This window comes from Meleagris gallopavo, chromosome 1 (genome assembly GCF_000146605.3).
Source record: "Meleagris gallopavo isolate NT-WF06-2002-E0010 breed Aviagen turkey brand Nicholas breeding stock chromosome 1, Turkey_5.1, whole genome shotgun sequence".
In the NCBI taxonomy this organism is placed as follows: Eukaryota; Metazoa; Chordata; class Aves; order Galliformes; family Phasianidae; genus Meleagris; species Meleagris gallopavo.
In genome coordinates, this window is record NC_015011.2 from 54780568 (window position 1) to 54805778 (window position 25211).

Below are 25211 nucleotides of genomic sequence, written 5' to 3' on the forward strand. Positions count from 1 at the left end.
TGATGCTCTCTTCTCTGCCTGCGCTGCTTCGCTTGCGCTTCTCTGCCTGCGCTTCTCGCCTGCGCTTCTCTGCCTGCGCTTCTCATCTCAGCGTTGTGGTAAGGCCAATCCACCATCAATTTCACATTCTCTCTCCTTATAAAATTCTGTTGATACCATATTTAGTAAATTACTTTGTTTTACCTCAGATTGTTGCCACTGTTTTCAATTATTTCGGGGTCCCTTATTTCTTTTTTTTTCCGGGGGCGCGGATCCGCGGATCCCTCCGCCCTTCTAGTCACGGAACCGGGCCGAACCAGCCCGTAAACCGTTGACAATACTTCAGTGTGCAAATTACCACTGAAGTGGAGGCAAAAACTTATTAACAACAGCTGAAGATATGAGCCAATCTGTCTTATTTACATTTCAATATTATCACAGATAAACGTGCAAATCAACTTTCTGGCATGAAATACATTCCTCACAAAGGACAGTAAATATGTTCTTCTGGATGTAAAGGATTTGCAATGTAGCTTCTTACTTTCCTTTCCTTCCATTTCTATTCATGACAGAAAAACCATATACAGATATATTTTAAATTTTATAGCATTTTAATTGCAAATATCTTCCCTGAACTGAAGGAATATGCAGCTTACCTATATTTTAAGTTTTGTAATGCATAAATCTTAATCTAGAAGCCAGGAAAATTGCTTTTCTGCTAATAACCTAGACTGTGCCTAAAAATATTTAAAATTTGTACCTTAATGTAAAAAAGCAATTATGGAAACAAAATTCATATGCTGAATTCTTTGTCTTCTTTTAGTCTTTGCACTGGAATTCATTCCTATATGAGTTTATTTACAGCATAACATAAGGGCATTTTTCAATTGAAACATTAAAACTGGAAAATGCGAGTTGCACTTTGGTCTTACATGTTTTGTTTCGAGCTCAATATACCTCTAATAATACTGGATGGAAGGCAAAGGGGCTGTCCAGTAGCTTCCCTGTGATGTGGCTTGGAAGATGCAAACCACTCCGGGCAGTGTCAGGTACAAAAACCTTCCAACCCTTCTTCTCCATTTTCATCATAGAACGGCTTGGGTTGCAAGGGACCTCAACGATCATCTAGTTCCAAACTCAATGCCACAGGCATCGTACTCTTCAGCTGTCCATTAATCCACCTCTAGGAAGTTACCATCCCAAACATATATTTTAAGATACGCTTTTCTGTAAGAATATAAAGCTGTAAGTAAAAATAAAGCAATGTCCCCCCTTTACCTTGTGAGTACTGCATTTCTCTGTCGGAGTGCTGCTGCAGTACTTCTAGTGCATCTTCAAAAGCCTGACCCAGTATGTCTTGATCAGGAAAACTCTGCAAGAACATATTTCTGTCAAAAGTCAGAAAAGACCAGGTGTTCTTCAATATCATCAGTAGGAAGATCCCAAATAAATACAGCGATTACATAGAATATGCAGGTATCATACCATCCTCCTGGAACGTATTTTGCAGAAAATTAAGTATTACCAGAATCTCTACTATTATGAGAAAGTTCTCACTCCCATGAGAAGTCTCTTTGAGGTCAGTGGGAAAATTCTCACGGGTAACATTATTCACTCTGGCAAATGTTTCAAGGTTCATTTCCTTCATTTGCAGCAGAAGTTTACTTAAAGGGTGTTACCATTATTGCAGTGCTTTATAGCATTTAGTGCAGAGGTATATATCACTTGTTTACCATGATTTATGAAGCCAATATTATCATTCAATATCATCGACATGGCAGAAGATATTACTTGCAAATCTGGAATTGCTTATGCAGGGAGAATGTTATATTATACCACTCTAGGAAACAAAGCGATTTTGAAATGGATTTTCGGCAAACTTTATTGTCATTTTAGAACACATAGAATGCTAGAACTTCAACAAAAGCTAAGAAATGTCCTCCCAAAATCTGTTGGCCTGAGAGTTTTCTGTAGAGTATTTGAAGTTCTAGGTAATGAAAGAATAAAGGCATTGTAGACTTACCATTATTTAGATTTCAAAACTTGAATCCTGTTTAAAAAAAAAAAGAAAAAAGTGAAGTTGTACATTTCAAAATAAACAATATCTCAGCATAAATAAATTAAATGAAATGTGTATTATTTCTAATGATGAAACAAAAGATAATACTACTGATAAAAAATTTAGGATTAGAAAGTGGTAATTTGTTTTAATTGCAGTTAAACACATGTAACATTTTTTTTTACAATTCATACTATCTTTCATTACTGGTGTTTCCAATTTCATTACGACTGTAGCATTTAGATTACCATCGATATCATCATAAACATATTTTTAAAGACTACTTGATGTGAAAAGAAGTTACTGCTGACATTCAATCTTAGCTCAACTACAACTTTCTCAATGAAAATAATGACTAGAATTAAAAGATAACATTTAAGTCCTTTTGTTCTTCAGGTATAGTAGAAACAAGCTTGTTTTTTCCCATTATGTAAATTATCATCTGACTGTATATGAATATACAAAAAATTCTAGAGTACAGTTGAGTTCCAGAAACAAACGTCATTGTTTAATAAACAGTGAAAATAGGTATTTTTCAGATATCTTAATATAGAGTATTCTTTTACATACAACATTACTCAGAAACTATTCCTTATTACTTCTTGACATTTGTTACAGATTATAATAATTGAAGTTTTTTATAACTTGCAGCTATTTTAATCCTGTTCTCATTTCCATTAATATTTCAAAATATAATGGTAAAAATTAACAATAAAAATTATTTTTATTTTTTATTTTACTCTTTAAAGCTTTGATTATAGCCTATTGAAAAAAAAATGGACATTTTGATAGTGATTTCAGCAGACAACAAAATTGGTCTGTATGATGTTTTAAAATGCAAAGGTTAGGAAAGACGCTTAAGTGTAAGAGAGAAGTGTTTTCAGCCAAGACTCACAATGGATATTCTAACCTGACAATTATGTCTCAGTCAGAATATACATATCTTAAAGTACACCATTAAATACTGTCAACATTCATAAAAGCTTTTTAAGATCTTGATGACTATGCATGTCAGAAAGCTCTCAGTATGTGGAATGAAATCCTGGTGATTCAGTCAATTGATCTTGCCAGAGCCAATGGGATTTCTCTCTTCAATTTCAGCACAGCAATTATTTCAACAAACTAATTTCACTATAAAGCCAGAACAGACCAAATTAATTCTTTACTTGCAATGGTTGCGAGATTCTTGGAGCTGTAGAAATTAAAGATGTGAATCTCATGGGTGAAGACCCTAGTTATCATAATTTTAATTATTTCACTTTCTATAAAATGCATTTGTCTAACTCAAACTTCAAAGTGACAAGCGGTAACCTTTACAGAACATCTGCAGTTAATGCTTTTCAAAGCCTGAAAGGGTACTAAAAATTATCACTATCAGCAACATACTGTTAAAAGGTCATACCAATTACAAAACTGAATTCAGTTTAATTAAAAAAAAAAGAAAAAGAAAAAGTTACACCAAAAATAAATTTAAAAAAAAAAAATCTGAACACTTACCTAGAATTTCAGCTCTACACACAACACAAGAATCTCTGTTTTCATAAAAAATGAAAGACTGAGTTCCCATAGCAATGGGCTGGCAAAGGGGCTGCATTAAATAGCTGGTTTTGGGGAAGTGTTTTGGGAAGGGAATTTTTCTAAGAGTAAAGGTATAGTACAGTACTAGCATGGCCTTCATTAAGCAGAAAAGAAGGGTGATTTAAACAAATAAAATAAAACTAAACATTATAACTACTTAACGAAAATATGAAGATTCTAGGAATTGGAAGAGATTCTTTTGGCTGTGAGACGTCTTAACAGATCTACCATTGGAATGTTACATCTAGGGCAAAATCCTACACCCCTAATCTATCCCAAACAGACTGCAGTGGACCTTCTGGTTTTAGATGAATCTCCTGTTTACCTCAGCATAAGAAGAAGACAAAACCAGACCCCAAAATAAGAGTTTTAGGGAATATCAAAAGTCTGATCACAGCTCAGGTTTATTGCCCAGGCCCAGCTCCAAGGCATTTAGTAAAGATCCTGTCAAGCTGTAGATGCTGATTTGATGCACCCTTCCTGAGCAGCTCAACTCATGATATTGTGTCCTCTGGGATGAGGACTCTATGTTTTTCAGTGCAGAACTTTTTACCACTGACATAATCCTGTGCCATAGCTCTGTGCAGCTAAGTCTTTCAGAAGCACCCTTCACAAAATATTGTTAACATATACTGTGATATTTCTGTAAAATAGTAATTACCTCTTACAACATTTATCTATATTCTCTCAGTCAAGAACTGTCTTAACAGTCATAACTTGCACTTGTCTATGAATGCTGAGAAGTAATTTGAAGCCAATGTTAGTGTCAACCATCATTTGCTTGTTTCAGATTTACACCACAAACTTTCAAAATTTCTTTTTAATGGTGTATATTAATACATGTATGTGTTTTTTTTCAAAATACAAGTTCCACTTCATAGTACTTTTCTGCTATGACATGGGTTTATAAGGAAAAATGAGCCATCAACAGCACTGCCAATTCAGTGACTCAGCACTGGATTTCAGTGCAAAATTCGATTACACAATTAATTCCCTCTGCAAAAACTGTTAAGTTTGTAACTGTTAAGTAAGTAATGTGGAGAAATACTGATATCTTGGTTTGTCTCTTTTCTGCAATATAACTGTATCAGATTTAAAATTGTGAATGAACTTTAAGATCCCTTGTGAGTATCATCCTGATCATTGAGGTATTAATAGGCAATCTGACCTACCCACATCCCTATCTGAAGTTGGGCAATTCACGCTCATTTTGGCTACATGGATACTGGCTGGGGCCAGTGCAACTATAATCAAAGTTGAGAAATTAAAGCCAAAACATTGCTCAATCAAAATGTTTCATTTAAGTAAGAGGCTACAGTGTAAGGAAGGTCATCAAAAGGTTTCTTTTCAGAAGAAATGGGAAAGTGCCATACATAGAACACCATATCACACATAAACATGAGCAATCATTGTCTCATAGAGTAAATCAAACCCCTTCTGTATAGTCAAGATAGGCAATTTGTTGGCCTCTACCAAGAAATGCTGTCTCAGAAGAAAGCCTGTTTTGATTTTTGCACTGGATGGGAAGATAGATTTCAGATAAAAGCCTAAAAAAGACAACTTACTATTGAAATGTTGTCTCATACAATTGATGTGCCTGACAGCAAAATTTGAATATCAGTAAGAAACTACAGCATCAAGCTTTTTTCCTTCAACCATGTTTTAAAAATAAACTTCCAATGACAGAATGATTGTTGAAGTTTCGGAACATACTGTCATTCTTGCTTGGCACTGAAAGTCAATTCATAATATTGGTATAGGAGAAGCATTTGCACCTTTCTCAATAAAAAGAAGAACTAAATAATGCATTACAGCACTTGTTGGTGGGCCGTAGAAAGCATGAAGACCCTTGCATGAGGCATTGTTTAAATGTAGAATAAAAAACAGTCAAAACCCTCCTATAGAAGCACAAAACTTGAAACTGTAAGATTTCTTACTAGGCATTTACAGCTTTCTCAGATTTTTTTGAATGTCAGATAGTTTGTAACTGCCCAGGTAAAACAGACAGACTACTTGCAATAGAAGAAGACCCTCTGTTTTTAGAAATGATTGTATAATGGAGAGTCATTTGCCCCCTATGTAATAGACCAACTACCAATTCAGCAATCTTCAGAAGTTAGTTATAAAATGTGGCAGCTATAGAGAGCTTCCATCCTTGCATACTTGTTCTGGCCTTTGGCAGATCTCTTTGCAAATCCTCTTCCGGCCATGCAGCTCTTTGAACGAGCAATGATCTTTGTCGTGAATTCCCATGGCTGTCAGTTCACAGTACTAAAAAATTGCAGATGCTGTCTCCCTGTTAGAGAGAACGTGCCTGTGCTCTCATCCTTAACCTAACCATGTGGACCAGCAAATTTTCAAATACTGACAGTACACTTGTTCTGGTCTGCTTCATCCAAGGTCTGAAAGAAGCTGGAAAGTTTCTTTTAGCAAGGATATAGGTTTTATCTTTACAGAGAAGAAACAGGAATCGACAGAGAGATCTCTTCTTCTGCAGTGATAACCCAGGCATAAGTATTTCACAGTGAATAGGTATGGAATAGAATTTCAAATTAGTGGTCTCAGAAAGTGCTTGAAGTTCCGAGCCCCAAAATACAATGAAACTTCCCCTTAAAAACACAACAAAGCTAACAAAATCCAACAACATTGACTATTAAGCTATCAAAAATTAAAAATAAGCATGCTAACTACTGACCTAAGTAACACTGCTTACTGTGATTTTGATCAGATAATTAGTATAGAATTATAGACAGAAAAAAAGCCCTGAATGCTAACATTAAAGAGGAAAACACAATTATGGCATTATGTCACACAAAAAAATGAAATAATGAAACTATATCTGAAAGCTACATTTGTGCTGGTGGATTTTGGTCTTTGCATTTTGACAAACAAAATGATCTATTCAAATACCAGAAGATGAGAATATACTTGTTTTACAAATTGTGTAACAAATGGCAATGAAAATCTATGCAATGCAAAAAACATACTGTTTTATTGCTATTGTCAGATTTATAGTAGAAGTTCCTTAGCTGGTGGAAATTGGTACAGAGCCACCAAAGCTAAAGGATCACTGATGATTTGTATTAAAGGAGACTCTGGCTTGTAGCTGACACTGATCTAATTTTCAGTTCAGTAAGGTGGAACTTGCTGTGCCAGCACTGATGCTTCACATTCTTCCTTGACTTCCTGATTTGAACTGTTTCTTCAACTACCTTATTAAACATCACATTTGGATAGATTGTCAAAGTGGCATTTTTGTATTTTAATCCTCTTTTACAAAAAAACAAAAACCAAAAAAACTTTGTCAAGTCATTCTCTCCAATTATGACTTATGTATGCAGTATTTTCTCTTCTTAAGAAACAAGATATAGAAAACATTTTAAAAGTTGAATTTTAAACCTGAAATGATAGATTATCTCAATCAGACTGATTTCCCTACCTTCAAATATGAAACCTTTGCCTATTACATTGAGATTCTGAAGCATGTTCCTAATATTGATTTATAATAATTTGCTTGAAAATTTTTTAAAATATTGCTTTAATCCTTTCAGAGTTAATACTTTTTTGGGCTTTATAGGGCTAAAGTAAAGATGTACTTCTACTTCTTAAGAAGATATTCTACTTTCAGACTATCTTAGAAATAACTATCATTATCTTAATGTAAATGACAGAAATTGAATAAATGATATGTTTAAACCTTAATTCCGATTTGGGAATTCACCATTCAGTCTTAAATGACATATTTACTTGGAAAATTTCACATGTGTGACATCATATTTGGTTTAGATAGACTGAATAATTACAGGAAAAAAAAACAAAAACAGGCATTTGGATAAATCATTGCAGAGGTTACATCTGAAAATTTAATTACCTCTTTGAGGGCCTAAGAAGAGAAGTTTATTGTGGAGGCTGCATGAGTGGACAGATGAGCTCTTCTGTGGAAAACCCACGTCTAAACCCTCCACTTAACAACTAGACCCAAGATATTGGTCCAATTGGTCATGTCAGCAGGCCTTCTCAGGAAGTTTCTTCTTTGGCTCCGCATAACCTAAGGAAGTGAGTTTCTGCTGGGAAGTCCCGTGAAGACAGAAGACCAAAAACCACAACAGAAGCACAAGGAACTAATACCAAATGAAAAAAAAAAGTTAAAGAAGATTCTGAAGTGGTATATGAAACAATGACATTGATTAATCTACAGTTATGAGTATTGCTGGAATAGATAGAACACCTACAAGCCAATAATCCTGCTGGGGAAAACCATCAGAAAAATTAAAGATTCAATTCCAGATTAAAAATATCAGAAAAATTTTCAAAAATAGCTACGGATAATAGACTGTCATCAAGAAAGAACTTGATAGAGGGTGAAAATGAAAAAGCATATAGAAAGAATAACATAGTCTTTTAATAACCTCAACTTTAATAATTCTTAATGGTGAAGGTAGGGAAACCAAAAGAAAACAACATTCTTTAATCTATTTGTGGAAGAATCATGCCTTCAAATTCAAAGGGTATTTAGATCATTTGGGATTAATTCAATACCCTATTTTAACTCCATTTTCCCCATACCATTAAGGTAAGATTTTCTAGGCAAAAGAGACTTTTGGACTCCAGAGAATGGAAGAACATATTTGTGTTTATTTTTGAAAACCTGAAAAAACTGGAGTACAAAAACTGCTGTAGCATCATCCATATTGCAACTTAAAAACTTGACCTTGAAGCTATTGCCACATTAACAAAAGCAGGTGTTATGTACGTCTAGGCGCCCAGACTCCAGAATGCAGGAAGTACCTTACTCTCCCTAAGTTCTCTCTGAAGCTTTTGGAAACATTTTTGTAGCTCCAACCAAAATCATCACACACAGTACCACACAGGAAATAAAAGCACTTCATCTAGCTAGTAAGAAACATTAGAGAAAACATGTCTGAAATCCTACCCCCTTCCTTCCTTCTAAAACCCTTTTGGGGGGTACAGCAGTGGTTTGCTAAAGGACTGAAGAAATGCCACGGGCAGTGGTGATGTGAGTTCAGTTCCTTCCTCAGCCTCAGGAGTCCAAACTCCCATTCTCCACTGTTGAGGAGACCTACATGATAAATCTAGGCTACAGCACTTCTTCACCTTCAAGCTGGGACAGCTAAGTTTGAGTGTCTGCAAGCCATCAAAAGGACTGTTTCCAAAACTCTAACTTCTACAGTTGGAGCAAAATCTACTTAAGGCTATTAAATATAGAAGTATCAACAAATTCCTTAAGCCACAAGATGTCTCATGTATGGACCTTACAGCATTTTTGTGTTATGTTCAGATATCTAATCATCTACAGACTTTGGAAAGCAAGTAAAGAGGTTCTGATGAAATTAAATGCTTACAGAGATAGGCAACTTCAAAACAGCACTTTTTAATTCAGCTGGGGTACAATACAAAATTATTTCACAATGATAATGCTTCCAGGTAGAGCCTGGAAACAGATCTGAGTTGGTGATGATTTCAGAATTGGAAAAATTCTCAGAAGATACATATGCCTTCTACAAAAATCCATAATAGCATGTAATAAAATCGTTTCTGGTTGCAGTGCAAGAATTTGGAATTGGTGGGATTCATTTTCTAGTTCAAAAATCAGCGTATGTAGGAAATCCAAAATGTGTTCCACAAGCTGTCGATGGAGGAGTCAGCTGGTATGAGCAAGGCTTAAGAAGAGAGAAAAAGCTGCCCTGCGTCAGACTGAAAGTCCACCTGACTAGTGTCCTGTCTCTGACTGTTTCTCTTACTGGATGCCTAAAGATGAGCGTAAGGGGAAAACCAAGGGGACCTAGTTTCTAGCAATCTGCTGCACACAGTTCTCCTTGTGGCTGATGTATTTGGTTCCATGAAGTTCTTATTCTCATTTGGAAATACCAGGATAATCACTATGACTGTTATGCATGCCTCAGAGCACGTTGATATTGAAGGACCAGCACCAAATTTTTGGATACAACAATGATAGTTACCTCAAAACAGAGTATTTATAATCAAAAAAGGACAGAGACTTAAAGAAAAAAATGAACCAGTAAGGAGAGTAAGATCTTAGAAAGTCCATAGCAGAATAATAAAAAGAAATAAAATTAAAAGACCTTTAGCAGACCAGTGGTGTCCCCCAGGGGTCCGGTCTTGTTCAACATCTTCATCAATGACCTTGATGAGGGGATAGTGGCCACCCTCAGCAAGTTTGCTGATGATACGAAGTTGGGAGGATTGGCTGACACAGCTGAAGGCTGTGCTGCCATTCAGCGAGACCTGGACAGGCTGGAGAGCTGGGCAGTAAGAAACCGGATGAGGTTCAACAAAAGCAAGTGTAGGGTCTTACACCTAGGGAGGAATAATTGCATGCATCAATACAGGCTGGGGGATGAGCTGCTGGAGAGGAGCTCTGCAGAGAGGGACCTGGGCGTCCTGGTGGACGACAGGTTGGCCATGAGCCAGCAGTGTGCCCTCGTGGCCAAAAAGGCCAATGGCATTCTGGGGTGCATTAAAAAGAGAGTGTCCAGCAGGTCGAGGGAAGTGATCCTCCCCCTCTACTCTGCCCTGGTAAGGCCTCATCTGGAGTACTGTGTCCAGTTCTGGGCTCCCCAGTACAAAAAAGACAGGGATCTCTTGGAAAGAGTCCAGCGGAGGGCCACAAAGATGGTGAAGGGCCTGGAGCATCTCCTCTATGAAGACAGGCTAAGTGAACTGGGTCTGTTTAGCCTTGAGAAAAGACGACTGAGAGGGGACCTGATCCAGGTTTATAAATATCTGAGGTGTGGCGGCCATAGTGGTGAGGCCAGTCTCTTTTCAGTGATACATGGAGACAGAACAAGGGGAAATGGACATAAGCTGCAGCATAGGAAGTTTCGCACAAATGTGCGCAAGAACTTGTTTACGGTGAGGGTGACGGAGCACTGGAACAGGCTGCCCAGGCAGGTCGTGGAGTCTCCTTCTCTGGAGATATTCAAGTCTCGCCCGGACGCCTACCTGTGCGACCTGATGTAGGGAACCTGCTTTGGCAGGGGGGTTGGTCTCGATGATCTCTAGAGGTCCCTTCCAAGCCCTACAATTCTGTGATTCTATGATTCTGTGATTAGCAGACCGACATAGGCACAAAAAATATAAATGTAATCTCAATGTATTAAGTGGACAAGACACATACAGGGTTCAAGCGTACAGACTGCTTAAACATCTCTTGAAAAGTCACATCCGTAGTTACTTGACAAGAAAAAAATCAATCAGTGTATTTTATTAAGTAAGCTCTAAATTATCTTTAAATCCTCTGGTAAATTATCAGCATTGAAAAAATGGACTTACAACGAAAAGCAGTAGAAGCAAATCATGGGACAAGACTAGGTTTCCCAAGAGAACAATAATAAAGAGTGCCATATAAATGAAAATTCCAATTTTAGTTGTGATAAGTATATAATTTTTTATTCATTAGAAGGATGCCAGCTTATCTTTACCTTAAACGAATGTCAATATTGTCAAGGATGCTGGTATGAAGCCTATGAAGTGTATGTATTTCCTTTATAATTTCAGAATAGGAAGAAATAGTATGGAGATATTATAAAAAGAACAAATTTCACTTAAAATGGAAGAAAATCTTTTTTAACACAAATCTGAGTTTTCTGTGTTACTCAGTCTTTCATAGAAAATTCATCAGAAGCCTAAAAACCAGAAATGTAAACTGCATGTTGGCATTACCCCCTGAAAACTTAAAAGGGAAATCGGTTTGGTCTTTCAACCAAGAGATAAATGTTTCATAGGGATTTTCCTCTAAATATTTCTGCTGCAGCTACTTTTGTCTTAGCTAATTAAAAATAAGGTGCACTGATAGCCTGGTCCAGATTGTGCAATACGCAACAGGAAGGCCCTTGTAGGCCTATTTGCTGAAAAATTGAATATGCTTTTACCTTTAATATTAAGGCACTCGCAATGTGGAATCACGTTTTGATATCTTTCTCATACATTTTAGTACCATGTTCTATGATGGGTGCCACAAAGTTTTGGATCTGTGCAAGCATATAACCACCAAAGGCCTAGCAGCTAAAGCCTCTGACAAACTGTACATTTTCAGGGACAGATTAAATCCTGACAGGGAGATGAACATCTGTTTCCTACACAGAGCTGAGAAGAAAAAAACAGAGTATTAGAAACTTAGATTAGATAAATTAGGTAATCTTAGATTAGATAAATTAGATAAATTAGGTAATCTGAAAGGAAGGAATCACAGAATCACTGAACTGTAGAACGACCAAGGTTGGGAAAGACCTCCAATATCATCCAGTCCAACTGTCCACCAACCACCAATATTTCCCCATTAAACTATGTCCCTTAGTATCACATCCAAACATTTCTTGAACGCCTCCCAGGACGGTGGCTCAACCATCTCCCTGGGCAGCCCAATCCAGCGCCTGACCACTCCTTGGAGAATTTGTTGTTTCTAATATACAGTCTGAACCTCCCCTGGTGCAACTTGAGTCCATTCCCTCTCATCACTAATAAGAAGCTGTACGGTTGGGGGGAAGATAGAAATAAATAGTTATGAGAGCTAACCTACTGATAGAGCTCCATTGCAGACATGATAATGCATCAAAAGCTCTGAATCAAAGTAGTTTAAATCCAAGAACTATTTAAGGCCATTATGAGCATTATAATTTTAACAATGAAAAAAGGCCAGCACATTCAATCTTTATTGAAGGTGTAGAATGAGGTCAGATTTCAGCCTTAGTTCTAGATAAGAGAAATACATTTTAAGGAACTGCAGAATGGTAAAGCAAATTCTTTAAAAATAGAATTCCTCTTGCTACTATGCTCTGAAGATGACTTAAAATAAAAGCCAGTCCAAATGAGGTTTTAAGCTTCGATGATACAAACACTTATGTGGGCATAAAGTGCTATCGCTAGCAAACAAGTGCTTCCTATATTACCAAGGAAGCATTGAAGAAGCACTTAGGCTTTGGGGATTTTTAGATTCTGGTATTACAGAAATCCTGCACCTTAATAGTAGGGTGGGAGGCATGCTGGTAGTGTTTTTTCTCACCCTGGAATCTTTCTCTGGATTGGAATTTTATGAAACAGTGATTTATGGTTGTAAATTTCAAATTAAACTGTATTTTTGTCACAGTTTCCTCTTGGCCATACTCTTTACAATTTCTTTTGGGGTAAAATAAATTGCAAAATCTGACAGGTTACTTGTCTAAGAAGAGTTGTTTTTTTTTGTTAGTTTCTTTGTTTTTTCTACATGCCATCATGAAAATGGTTAGAAAAGAGAAATATAAGGGGAAGAGATCAGTTATAATAAAATTTAGGAACAGCTTGTTGTCCACATTGCCATTCTCTTTTCTTTCAACAGATGTAGAAGCCCACAGAATCAAATGGACATTTTAAAATCCAGTTTCCTTGGAAGAGACCTATAATAAAAGGCTTAATAACTGTTTAATTATCGCTGAATTCAACAAAGAAGCAAGAGTCTTAGCAGGCATACCACACCTCAGCCTCATGTAGCTGCTATGAATGTCTTCTATGCAAATCCTCCAGCCCACACCTACAACATGATCTCAGCTAGCCCAGCTCACTCAGGAGTGAGGATGCATTTGATAAAGGTAGGTACGAAAGAAACATCAAAAAGCATGAAGCAGATTGAGAAATGGAATCATGGTTTTATAAATAGGGCTTCTGGTTGTCTTCTGTGATATTGCTTATAAGCTGTTGGCAGGCTAGCTACTTAATTCATTCATGTACAAGAACCTAAAATATAGGCTTAATTTAAAGTGGCTTCCTTTAAGATGATTTCAGAAATGTACACAGCTAGAGACAAAGTTCTAGAAAACATTCAGATGTAGCCTTAAATTCATGCCTAATAGGAAGCACATTTTAACTTAATACTAAGCATGTACTTAACATACCCAAACAAGTTGAGATCCTGATTACCGGACAGTAAGAGATACCACTGCATAGTAATACAGTGCCTTGCATTTTATTACCTCCCCAAAAAGATGCATACACCTTGCAGTAATAAATGTAAATAAGATTCTAGAGGAAGAAGCTTGCAAAGTATATTTTTAACATGATACAGCAAGGGGAAATGAGAAACATTGACTGCCACATCACTCCTCAAATCAAATAGTATTTTTGACTTGTGTCTGACTTACTTTCATCATTACAAGTCAAGCTCTTAATATTATCTGCACAAAAATATATGCTGGAGTCTTGAAAAACTTTTTGATTCAAGGAATGTAGAGCCTTCTCAATTAAATTAAGCACAACAGAAAGATTATGTATCACATATGCATAGCCTGAGAGATTAACTTGTACTCCATCCCATGCCAGGAAGCTACAACACAGGTCATGACCTCTAATTTTTGCCTGTTTTCAATCTGATTTCGAATAAATATTGAAAAAGACAAAAAAATTGAAATCACAACAGAAATAATTAGCTTAATGTTGTTTGCATGCTGCTGTGCACCTCATGTTGAACACTTTCAGCTAAAATCCAAGGCAAGCAGAACTGCTTTGTCCTTAATGACATCCTTTTGCGGACTGTTCAATTACAGAAACAATCTCACAAGTGTGTTTTATGCTGAGGACACATCTGTCTTCTGTTCCACAAAAACTTGTCTGAATTTAGATAAAGCTGCAAGGCCCTGGAATTCTTCCCTTCACTCATATTCAATAAATGTTTACTCATCAGCATGTGAAGACAGAGGAGATGTGCTTTACTCCTTCTCAGCTTCTTTCTAAGCGGTGGACTGTATGCACTTAAAGAAAACTTAAAGAGGAGATTTTGGGCTTATTTCTTTGGGGTCTACATGAAGAGAGTACAACTGAGGGTGAGAAGTCTTCGCTTGAGCAGGGCAAGAAGACCATAAGGCAAGGATAGGGGTAATGGAAGACTGGTCTGTAAAAGACAAGAAAAGGAGGTTAATGTTAAGGAATAGAAGGGAAGCATCAATGCCCTTTTCCAATTTCCAAACTCTCAAGATTTAAGCAGGACTCAGCAGAAGCATTCCAGGGATAGAAAATGCCAAAAATGAAAACATAACCTCCCTGCCCTCTTCCCTGATTGTGTGAACATTTCCCTCTGAAGGACTCCGCTTTTTCTGTGCATGAAATTAATTTTGCTCTAATGCTGACTGTTTGGTAAATGAGACTGTCATGTGCAGAAACCCTGCTGCATCTGTTGCAGAAGTTATAAATTAATCTACTGAATAAGGAAGAGAGGATGCTCTCAAAGTTAAAGCAGCTGAAGGCTACTCTGGAGAAGTGGGTTCTGACCCTGTCTTTACCACAGAGTTCCCAAATGATGGTAGGCAAGTCCCTTTGAACAAACTTTCACAGGTGGTCACTTACAGTGTGTTCCTCATTTTCTGGATGTCTGACATGAGACCCCAGTACAGATTTGCAGAAATGCTGAGTAGCATCAGCTGCAACTATGGTCATGGAGAACAGGCTGAGCCCATAACTGCCCACAAATGCTGAACTCTCTAAAACACAAGCTCTTGGTTATTTTTTTACCAAATACACAGCAGGAATGGGTGTTCTCTAAATTTATTTCTTTGTGATTTCATCTCTCAAGTGTGAAGAAAGGACAATAAAATTATCTTCATATCTTGAAGATCTTTGGAAAATAAATGTCCTAATGCTTTTACAGACTTGTGCAGCAAAGACTGTGTAGCAGGAACAGCTGGTGAAGATAACGATGATAATGGGCACAGGCTGCCCAGGAGGTGGTAGAGTCACCATCCCTGGAGATGTTGAAGAACCGTGTGGATGTGGCACTGAGGGACATGGTCAGTGGGAATGGTGGGGGTGGGCTGGTGTTGAACTAGATAATTTAGTGGTCTTTTCCAACCTTAATGATTGTATAACTCTGTAACACACACATATATAGAGAAGGCAAATTAAAGCTGAACCAGTCAAGTTGATTTTGTCATAATGTCACTAACTTTTGAATACTAATAATGAAAGGATACTAAGATTTGTAATCTTAGTATCTTATCAAAGTAGTTTCAAAAAGACTGTGTTTTTATTAGTGTCTTACTTTAGAATATACATAAAACAAACATCACAAACAAACAAAAAACAAAGGATGGGCTATCAAGGGAATTTCTTGTTTCTTAACAATTATGCAAAATTTTAACACTAATAACAATTTTTTTTCCAAAAATGTTTTTCAAGGCTTTTGACTCAGGAATATTCATGTAAAACAATGCTAACAAAGATGTAACTAGTCAGATATTCCTTCCCCTCAATTCCTAGATCCTCGGTATGCACCTCTATCTTAAAAATGACCGAACTAATACAACTGAAATGGATTATAGGCACAAAGCACATACAACACACTTCAGAACGTTGTGAGAATGGAAATCTCTGGCAGTATTTAGAGGTTGGAGATGACAGTGATATCTTCCCAGTTCTTTGTTTGGGAAATTAACCACTCTGAGCATGTAATAAATTTCCAAGCAGTAACATCCTCAGCAGTATCACATAAGGAATTAGAGTTACTAAGTGGTTGCTGTCTATATATCCAGCTTGTTATACAAGATGTGGTTAGAGCTTGAGATTTGCCCATAGCAAAGAAGTCACAGCTTTGACATGTATGCTCTCTTATTTCACAGTTTTGTTCATTTTCTAGCTGCCCATGGTCTTCTCACACAAACATGGCATGAAGATCTTGGTATTATCTTTGCATTACATGTGCAAAAACAATGCATCTACATTCTGATGAAGAAAGAGAAACATCAGGTCTTTTTCAAAAGTAAAAAAAAGAAAAATTAAACATAGCACTCTTTTCCTGTGCATGCCATTTCAAAGGAATTAAATTGCCTCTTTTTCAGTCCTATTTCCTATAGTTAGGTATTAAGCAGCAGTGATAATAAATACCACAAACTGCCTTTTAAAGAGGTCTTCCTTTGCTATTTCAGGGTACAAAGATTGATGAAAAAATCTCTGAGTGTGAAAATTACATTAATCAGTAATAGCTTTGGAAGTTAAATGAAGCAAAATTAAGGTAAATAAGCAGAAAATGTTCCCAGCTTTGGTTTAAATAATCTCCACTTTAAATCTCTATGAGAATGCTACGGAAAATATAGAACTACTGTTAGGAGACAAACATGACTCAGCATAAGGTTTATTATAAATAAGTTCCTCATTTTTAATAGAACTTGAAACTTGCTAACATAGTAGCACCATTCTTACCAAACAAAAGAGTTAATTCCACATCCTACATTCCAGAGGACAAACCTGCTTTATTTTAAAACCAATTTGAAGAAGTAAATGCAATCATTACACAGAAAAAGTACATGGAATGTATTTTTACACAGGAATTATAAGGCATTACGTAGGTAGATAGATCAATAAATAGTTTGACTCAGACAGAGCTGTGAGGCAAGAGGTAGAACAAGGCCATCATCAATTCAGCAGAGAACACGCTTTGTTCTATGTCAATGTAGAAAATGTATCTGAAATTTCACTTCTATTTACACCAGTAATAAGTTGTGCTATAGAGAATATTGCCTCTGATCCCAGTGGAAGTACTTTTCTGCATTGTCTTGTTTCTGATTAATAGCTATGAATACATTCTGACTTCAGAGCTGCAGTCCTAATTAAACTATACATACTCAAGTATTCTGTGTAATTTAAGTCTCCCTTGACCAGGCATATTTTTTGTTAGGGTTCTAAGTAGCTGCTTAAGAAAACATGAATATACTAGTTTCATACCTTAGTATACTACTGCAAGAAGTTTTGGAAAACACAGAATGTTTTTTGCTTTATGAGATCCTTTGCCCCTTGTGTTCACCTTCTGTCACTCTGAGGAGCTGCTTCTGATCTCTGAATGATTTCCCTAAGACATTCCAGATGATGTACGGCATACTACTTGAGGAACTATGAATTTAGCTGATGAGCACACAGACAAGAAAATGAACTCACAGAGGTAAAGGGCACAAGGAAACATCAGAAAACTTCTCATTGTAGCAAGGAAGCTTCAGTTGAAAGTAAGGCTTAGTAACTGGAAAATAAAGCCACATATTTCTCATTTCCTGCAAAGATAATTTTAGCTTATTGTGTTTGTTGTTATTGTTGCTGCTGTTCTTTTCTTTTTCTCTTTTTAGATCTGCTTGTAATGCTTCACTTTTGTAGGTGACTGCTGACTTGAAAAGCTTTTGGGCAGAATCCAGAATCCATTAGCCTCTCCTATAGTTACAATGATCCTGCTTTTTCCTGGCTACAGATCTTACAGTTGTTGGAAAGCTTTCAGAGGCTCATGAAACCTGGTGATTATGCTGTGGAGTTGTCTAAACTGAATACCTAAAAAATGAGTTGCAGGTGATTGTGAGGGAATAGACTTGCTGTTCTAAGTGATCTCTTCTGATCTGTGTTCCAAGCCAAATTGATCAACATGTAGCATGTTTATTATCTTATAAATACCAATAATCTAAACCAAAAATAACAAACTTCTGTGGTCTTTTACCTGTTTTTGGTTTCTTTGGTTGTGGGTTTTTTGGTTTGGTTTTTTGTTTTGTTTTGTTTTGTTTTGTTTTGTTTTTTGAGCCAATATGTTCAGACTTTTAATTTATGAGTACAGTGTGTTTCCATAAGCATATCTCTTCATAAGTCCTTGTCAATGGAATTTCATATTTTGTCTAACGTGTGGAAACACCATACAACCAGGCCAACCTCTGCATTGTTTTTGACTGCAGTGCAAAATGAAAGTCAGTAATTTTTCTGGTTCATGACAAATTTATTTGTTTTTTATCACAAGAAACTGAAAAGTTGTTGAGCTTTTAAAGGAACAGTTTGAACTACCGGAGCTACTAATTTGAATGCATTCATTTTAAGAAAATTTCTATGATACAGAGATAAGTGGTTTGGTGGCAATGCATATGTTAAAGAAAACAGAATTGGCATTCACAAGCTGTCAGCAGGGAGGCCACTCTAATGAGAAAGCAGAAGAGGAATTCATGGATATGTAGACAAATTAGGATGTTGCTAGGATTGTTCAGTCTGGAAAACAGTAGGCTCAGAGGAGACCTTATTGCTCTCTATAATGACCTGAAAGGAGCTTGTGGAGAGGAGGGGTCAGCCTCTTCTCCGATGTAACTGCGATAAGGCAAGAGGAAATATTAAGTTATGGCAGGAGAGATTCAGGTTGCATATTAGGAAATATTCTCAGAAAGAGTGGTGATGCATTGGAACAGGCTGCTCAGGGATGAGGTAGAGTCACCAACCCTCAAACTGTTTAAGGAAAGAGCAGATGTAAGTACAGATGTAAGATGTAAGTACATGGTTTAGTGGGAAATATGGGTGGTATGTAGACAGTTGGTCTAGATGATCTTAAAGGTCTTTTCCAACCTTAATGATTCTAATGTAGTGAGAAATGAAGGCAAAGCTGTTCTGAGACAAGAAGACACTTCTACCCTTTGGCCATCTTTCTCTGCATCTGTTTTCACAAACTTTTAGGTTTGGTTGATTTCCAAGTTTTTTCCCCCCTACCTTTCACAAGATTCACCTCAAACTTTTATTCTAAATGAAGAGAAACACGAGCACAAAAACTCAGCTGCAATCAATGTATTTGTGTTCCCTTCCTCCATGATCATGACTTTTAAAGGAGAGCCTCTGTGGGCTGAGGCGTTTTCACAAATGTAAAAAGGAGTTTGGACAAAACCATGCAGAGCCACTTGCTCAGGACATTCTGTATAGCTGTATTTATATTATCATTCACACGGGCTGCTGTATGAAAAATTCTACTGTTCAGGATGTTGCACAGTAACTGCTCATTTGAGGATCCCTATAGCATTAAGGGATTTATTGACCTTGTTAAGAAGTCCTGGGAAAGAGATGTGCTTCAAAGACTTGGTTCAAGCAAACACAGCATCTATTTATGGGCTGACAGGGTTCTATATTTCTCTTCCAGCAAGACAGCATAGAATCATAGAATAGTTTGTGTTGGAAGGGACCTTTAAGATCATCTAGTTCCAACCCCCCTTCTATAAGCAGGGACACCTCCCACTAGATAAGCCTCTTGAAAGAGTGGATTAGGGAAACAAGCACCAGAGGCCTCAGAAGTAATGGAGAGGTTCCTGCACATATCAACTCAAAGATGGAGAAGAGGAGAAGGCACATGAACAGCAGCTGAGGGCACTGGGTTGGTTCAGCCCAGAACAGAGGAGCTGAGAGGAGGCCTGATGGCGGCTGCAGCTCCTCACAGGGAGCCGAGGGCAGCTCTGAGCTCTGCTCTGTGTGACAGCGACAGGGCCCGAGGGAATGGCATGGAGCTGTGTCAGGGGAGGGTAGCTGGGGGTTAGGAACAGGGTCTGCACCAGAGGGTGGTGGGCATGGAACATAGTGCCCAGGGCTGTGGGCAGGGCCCTGAGCTGCCGGAATTCAAGGTGAATTTGGAAAATGATCTCAGACATAGGGTCTGATTTTTGAGTGGTCTTGTGTGGAACCAGGACTCCATGGTCCTGCTCGATCCCTTCCAGCTCAGGCTAGTCTATGATTCTATGATTCTATGAACTCTAGTGAGTCTGGAATCAAACACAGAGAAGAGCGCATGCCAGTCTTTAGAAGAAAATGTAGAGGAAACACAAGATCTGCAGAGGAAAGTAGAGTCTAGAAGAGAGTTTCTGGAGTGGTTTATGTATGGTGGAGGAAACCAGTGAAGAAGGTAATGGGTCTTTGTGAAAACAACACGTTTTTGAGGCTCTGGCTAGAACAATAAATGTTTATAGCTGCACCAACTAACTAAAGCTTACACAGAATAAAACCGGAGCTGTGCCACTGACATGCAGTAGTATCACTAACTACACTGGGAATTTTCAGCCCAGAACTGCTTTTCTTTTCAGAAGCAAGGCCACTTGTGAAGTACTTAGGCAACAATGTAAACTATTAAAAAAATATATATGTATAAATAGGCTAACCAATTCTTTTAAAATAGGTAGTTCTATTAAAAACAAACAAACAAAACAAAAAACAAACAAAAAACAAAAGAAAAAGTGTCCTATATCCTGTCCAGTCAATACAGTTACTTGCTGAAAATAAGCTCAGTCCTGAGACAGCTGTAGAAAACATGGATTCACCCTGCTTTCTGAATGCAAAGGATGCATGATTTCTGGGACAGCCAACAGCCCCACAGCCTGGTGTCAATGATGTATAGCAGCAGAACTGAGCAGCTCTTGCTTTGGAGCTGTGGGTATACGTATCATCTGTTGGTTGGGTGATTTGTAGGTCAGCATGCCACTGGGAAATTCCTGGGATTGTAATTGCAAGCTTGTTATACAGAGATGTTTTTCAATAAATCCTTACTTCAGAAATACAAGTCATAAGCGAAGATATTAGCGTACAACACAGAAATAATGTAGAACAATTACAAGCCAACGTAAATGAACCAGTTGCACACAATATTATTGAAGGTTTAGTCAAGTGTTAAAGTAACCATGCTGTCAGACCATCACAGGAAGAAAGATTAGCCTTCCAAATGTGTGCTTGAATGTAGGTTGAGAAGCGATCAAAAACGTTGTCAAGCAAACATACCGCATTTCCAAGCTGCTAAGCCCCTGATGGTCAACAGTTCTAATGTATCAATCAGAAGGCAACATTTCAACAAAGAACATCCTAGCTCACAACTAAGTCCAAAACCTGTGTTGTTCTGTTCATTCTCCTTATCTGTGTAAGCACAAATTCCACAAAAATGCACGGGAGGCTCAGTACTTCAGACAAAAAAGCTAGGAGCCTCACCATGCTAGCTAGGGGAACAGCTAAATCAGATGAGGTGGGAAGTGAGTTGCAACAAGTATTATTGCAACTAGGGATCTTTTAAAGATATGTGCTCTAATTCAGTGAAAAATCCCTGAATTACTATATTTAGAAGACAAATACATGATGTCACCATTCAAAAATATTTCTCTGTTCAATACAATTTTCCATTAACTCTTACTAAAATCAAATATGTTGTTCTAATGATTGGACCTCAAATATTTCTTTTGTACAGTTTTCATAGCACGATACATCATATATTATCAGAGGCGGCTCACCAAAACTGTTACATATGAAGTCCAACAACTACTAAAAATCCCTCTGCAAGTCCAGCAGCTGTTCCAAAGCCATAGGGAATGCTTAAAAGGAGCTTATTACAGGGCCAATGCACAAAGCAGTCATAAACTGCAGATAGAACAGCCCATAAGCAATTATATAATGATGACATTTAACAAAACAGTTCCAGTCTTACCTTTAATTAGGGTTTCTGGGAGATGAAGAGAAGACACGTGCCTTATGTGCTCCCTTAGGTCTAATGTAACTCATTCTTATATTGGAAGTATTTAATTTCACAAATGAAAACTGACTTTTTCATTATCAGAAGACGCTTCTGAAGGAGAAAATACAATTTTGCTTATATATTATTCATAGGTGGGGAAGTTGTATCAAATCAAAGAGGTACTTTTTTTCTTCCTGAGGAACATGCCACAGAACAAACTACAAGAAACTTGTGTGAAAAGGAATAAACTATGATTTGCTTTGGGAAGGTACTCAAAAGAAGCTCTGCAAATCTTCCCCTTGCATCAGCCTTTGTCTGTTTTTCTAGTTCAACTTCTGATCCTGTGAAAAAAATTGCAATTATCATTCTGGCTATTCAGTGACTGAATGGCTTCTGAGCTATTACTGGTCAGGATTGAGATCTAAGGATAAAAGGTTAATTCTGTGAAGACACCAGCTCCAACATGGGTGTTCACTTGACTTCTTCTCAGATTTGATGCATGCTAGGAACCATTAGGTCAAAGTGAGAGCAACGCATAGAGCTAAATGTCATTAAGCAGCCAACATCACCTGCAGCTTGCTGTTTTGCATATAAAACAGTTCGAAGTTTCTATGGTATCCACTAACTTACAGAAATCGCATAGACCAAACAGATGGACTCAATGGTCTTTTTATGTCTCTTCCAATTGGAGCTATTCTATTTCATTCCATTCAATTTCCAAGCTGAAAGGTATAAATACATCAGCTTCCCTGAAAAGACTTCTAAGGTGGATCTAACAGCAGATGGGATTCTGAGGCTTTCATGCCTCTCAGTGACAGAGAAGGCATTTGTCCTCTCACCATCAGCTAAGTAACAATTTTGCTCATGGGTACAAAAGTTATGAGTTAATGAAGTGATGACTTAACAAATTCATACTTCAGATTAGACTTTTATATTCCCCTTTTAGACAGAAGGGGATGGAGTCCTTGTTTGATATGCTTGTTTATCTTTACTAATGAACTCATAAAATAAAAATTAATTTAGAGGGCACATAGGTCCTTGAATTTAAGAGATCCAAGTGAGCTGTGACACTCCATCCTCAAAAGCAATCAATAAAATCAAACAGCAGGAATTATTAGAAAAGCAACAGAAGACAGAAAAAAAAAACAAAAAAAACTGAAAAACCACTACGTGCATCTGACACACTCATCTTACATACCATCTGCAGGCCTGTCCCTTGAGGCAAGACAGCTAGAAAACAGAGGACAGCCCAAGCTAAGGGATGATGCCATAGAATCAAAAAATCACAGACTGACCTGGGTTGGAAGGGACTTTAAAGCCCATCCTGCTCCAACCCCCTGCCATGGGCAGGACTGTCACCCAGCAGATCAAGCTGTCCAGGGCCCCATCCAACCTGGACTTGAGCACATCCAGGGGTGGGACATTCACAGTTTCTCTTGGCAGCCTGTGTCCATGCCTCAGAGACAATAAAGGAGGATATAAGTGGCTATAAAATCAAAAGAAAAAAAGAAATCAGTCAAGAAGGTAACTTTTTTTTGTGTGTGTGTGGTTTAGGATATGTGATTGGCAGAAGCTGGAAAGAAGGAGTGAAGGACAATAATTCTGCAGCCTCTCACACTGTCCCCAAGGCATCTGGTGACATCCTTTGTTGGAGGCAGGCTACAGACTGGAGTGAACTTCTGACTAACCTAGTAGTATAGCTGTTCTTCTGCTCAGTGTACTTGTCCAGCTTCTCATTTTGTCACTCCCTTCCTGATCTCACAGGGCGAAGCAGGAAATAAAAAGAATTAAGGGGAAAGGCAACCAGATGAACCTGCACACAACAGAACCTGATTGGCCAAAAAAGGAAACAGTGCAGGTTCTTGTCCAACAAGATTCACTGTCAGTTCTCACAGTGCCCCTGCCTGCTGCTGGCACTCCAGATTAAATAACAGTACTTTGCACATTCATTTACAGCACACCTCTGAATGAAAGTGATGCAGCACCAGCAGTGCCAAAATGACCCAACGATACCCATGACCGAGTTCTTAACTGAAATATTGCAAGGCAGTAGTGAAGTGTTCCTCAAGTACTGTGTTCAGTTTTAGGCCCCTCGCAGCAAGACATTAAAGCCCTGTGTCCAGAGAAAGGCAACAAAAATTGTGAAGGGTCTGGAACACAAGTCTTATGGGGAGAGGCTGAGGGAACTGGAATTGTTTAGTTTGGAGGAGAGTCAGAGGAGCTCTACAATGACATGAAATGAGGTTGTATTGAGGAGGGGGTTGGCCACTTCTCCCAGGTAGCTGTGATGAGAAAGAATGGCCCCAAGTTGCACCTGGGGAGGTTCAGGTTGGATATGAGGAACAATTTCTTCTCTGAAAGAGTAGTGATATGTTGGAAAAGGTCTGCCCAGGGAAGTGGAGGAGTCATCATCTGCGGAGGTATTCAAGAACCATGTGGATTTGGCACTGAGGGGTGTTGTTAAAGGGCACAGTGGAGATGGGCTGATAACTGGACTAGATGGTCTTAAAGGTATTTTCCAACCTTCACGATTCTATGATTCTGTGATACTATGGTTTTCCAATGTGGAATAGTAGCCCCATATTCCTCCAAGATAGGTACCGGAGAGTTATTTCTCTCTTTGGGACACGAGTACAATTAGTAGCTCTGTGTCCTTCTTGGCTGAGATTTTGAATTTGGCATAGCAGTCCCAGACTACTGCAGGGTAGGTACCAAAGAATATTTCTCTGTTCAAAATGTAATTGTAATGCCTGATAACTGATCATACCTCATGTTTGGTGTGGTTAGAAACAATTTTCTTTCTAATGTCACAATTTTTCATTATAGATATCTCCTCTCTAAGGACAGCCACGGAGCTGTGTCAGGGGAGGGTCAGGTTGGGAATTAAGGAGAGGTTCTTCACCAGAGGGTGGTGAGCATGAAACAGGCTCCCCAGGTCAGTGATCATAGCACTGAGCTTGCTGGGGTTCAAGTAGCACCTGGACAACACAGCCATACAGTCTGATTTTTGGGTGGTCCTGTGTGGAGCCAGGAGTTGGATTCCACGGTCCTTATGGTTCCAACTGGGGATGTTCTAAGGTCCTATGACATCACCAAAGCCCTGAGGTGATGCCGCCGTGAGGGCGGTGAGGGCGGCGAGGGCTGCTCAGCCAGCTCAGTGCCCCCTAGGGCGGCAGCGGGGCATGACGGCAGTCCCAGCCGAGCCAGGAGCTCTCCGCCTCCCCGCCCGGCCGGCACGGCCGCAGCTGCTCCGCAGCCCGCCCCTTCCCTCTGGCTCGGCCTTTTAGGCGGCGGTTTCGCTTTCGTTTCTTCGCCCTGGAGGCGAGGAAGTGGCGGAGG

General features: G+C 38.3%; 1 long non-coding RNA gene across 2 annotated transcripts; it reads right to left on the reverse strand.

Annotated features, from left to right (window-relative positions):
• Positions 1 to 256: 256 nt before the first annotated feature.
• LOC104911575 lies at positions 257 to 22577 on the reverse strand. 2 transcript variants are annotated; one of them, XR_004160788.1, is made up of 4 exons: positions 21846 to 22577; positions 7488 to 7737; positions 2003 to 2029; positions 260 to 1351 (listed from the first exon to the last, which is right to left on the reverse strand). It is a non-coding gene; the product is annotated as an uncharacterized LOC104911575 (long non-coding RNA). The 2 variants fall into 2 exon arrangements; XR_794023.3 differs by lacking the exons at positions 7488 to 7737; positions 21846 to 22577 and adding an exon at positions 3536 to 4215 and having other exon boundaries at positions 257 to 1351.
• Between the last annotated feature and the right edge of the window lie 2634 nt (positions 22578 to 25211).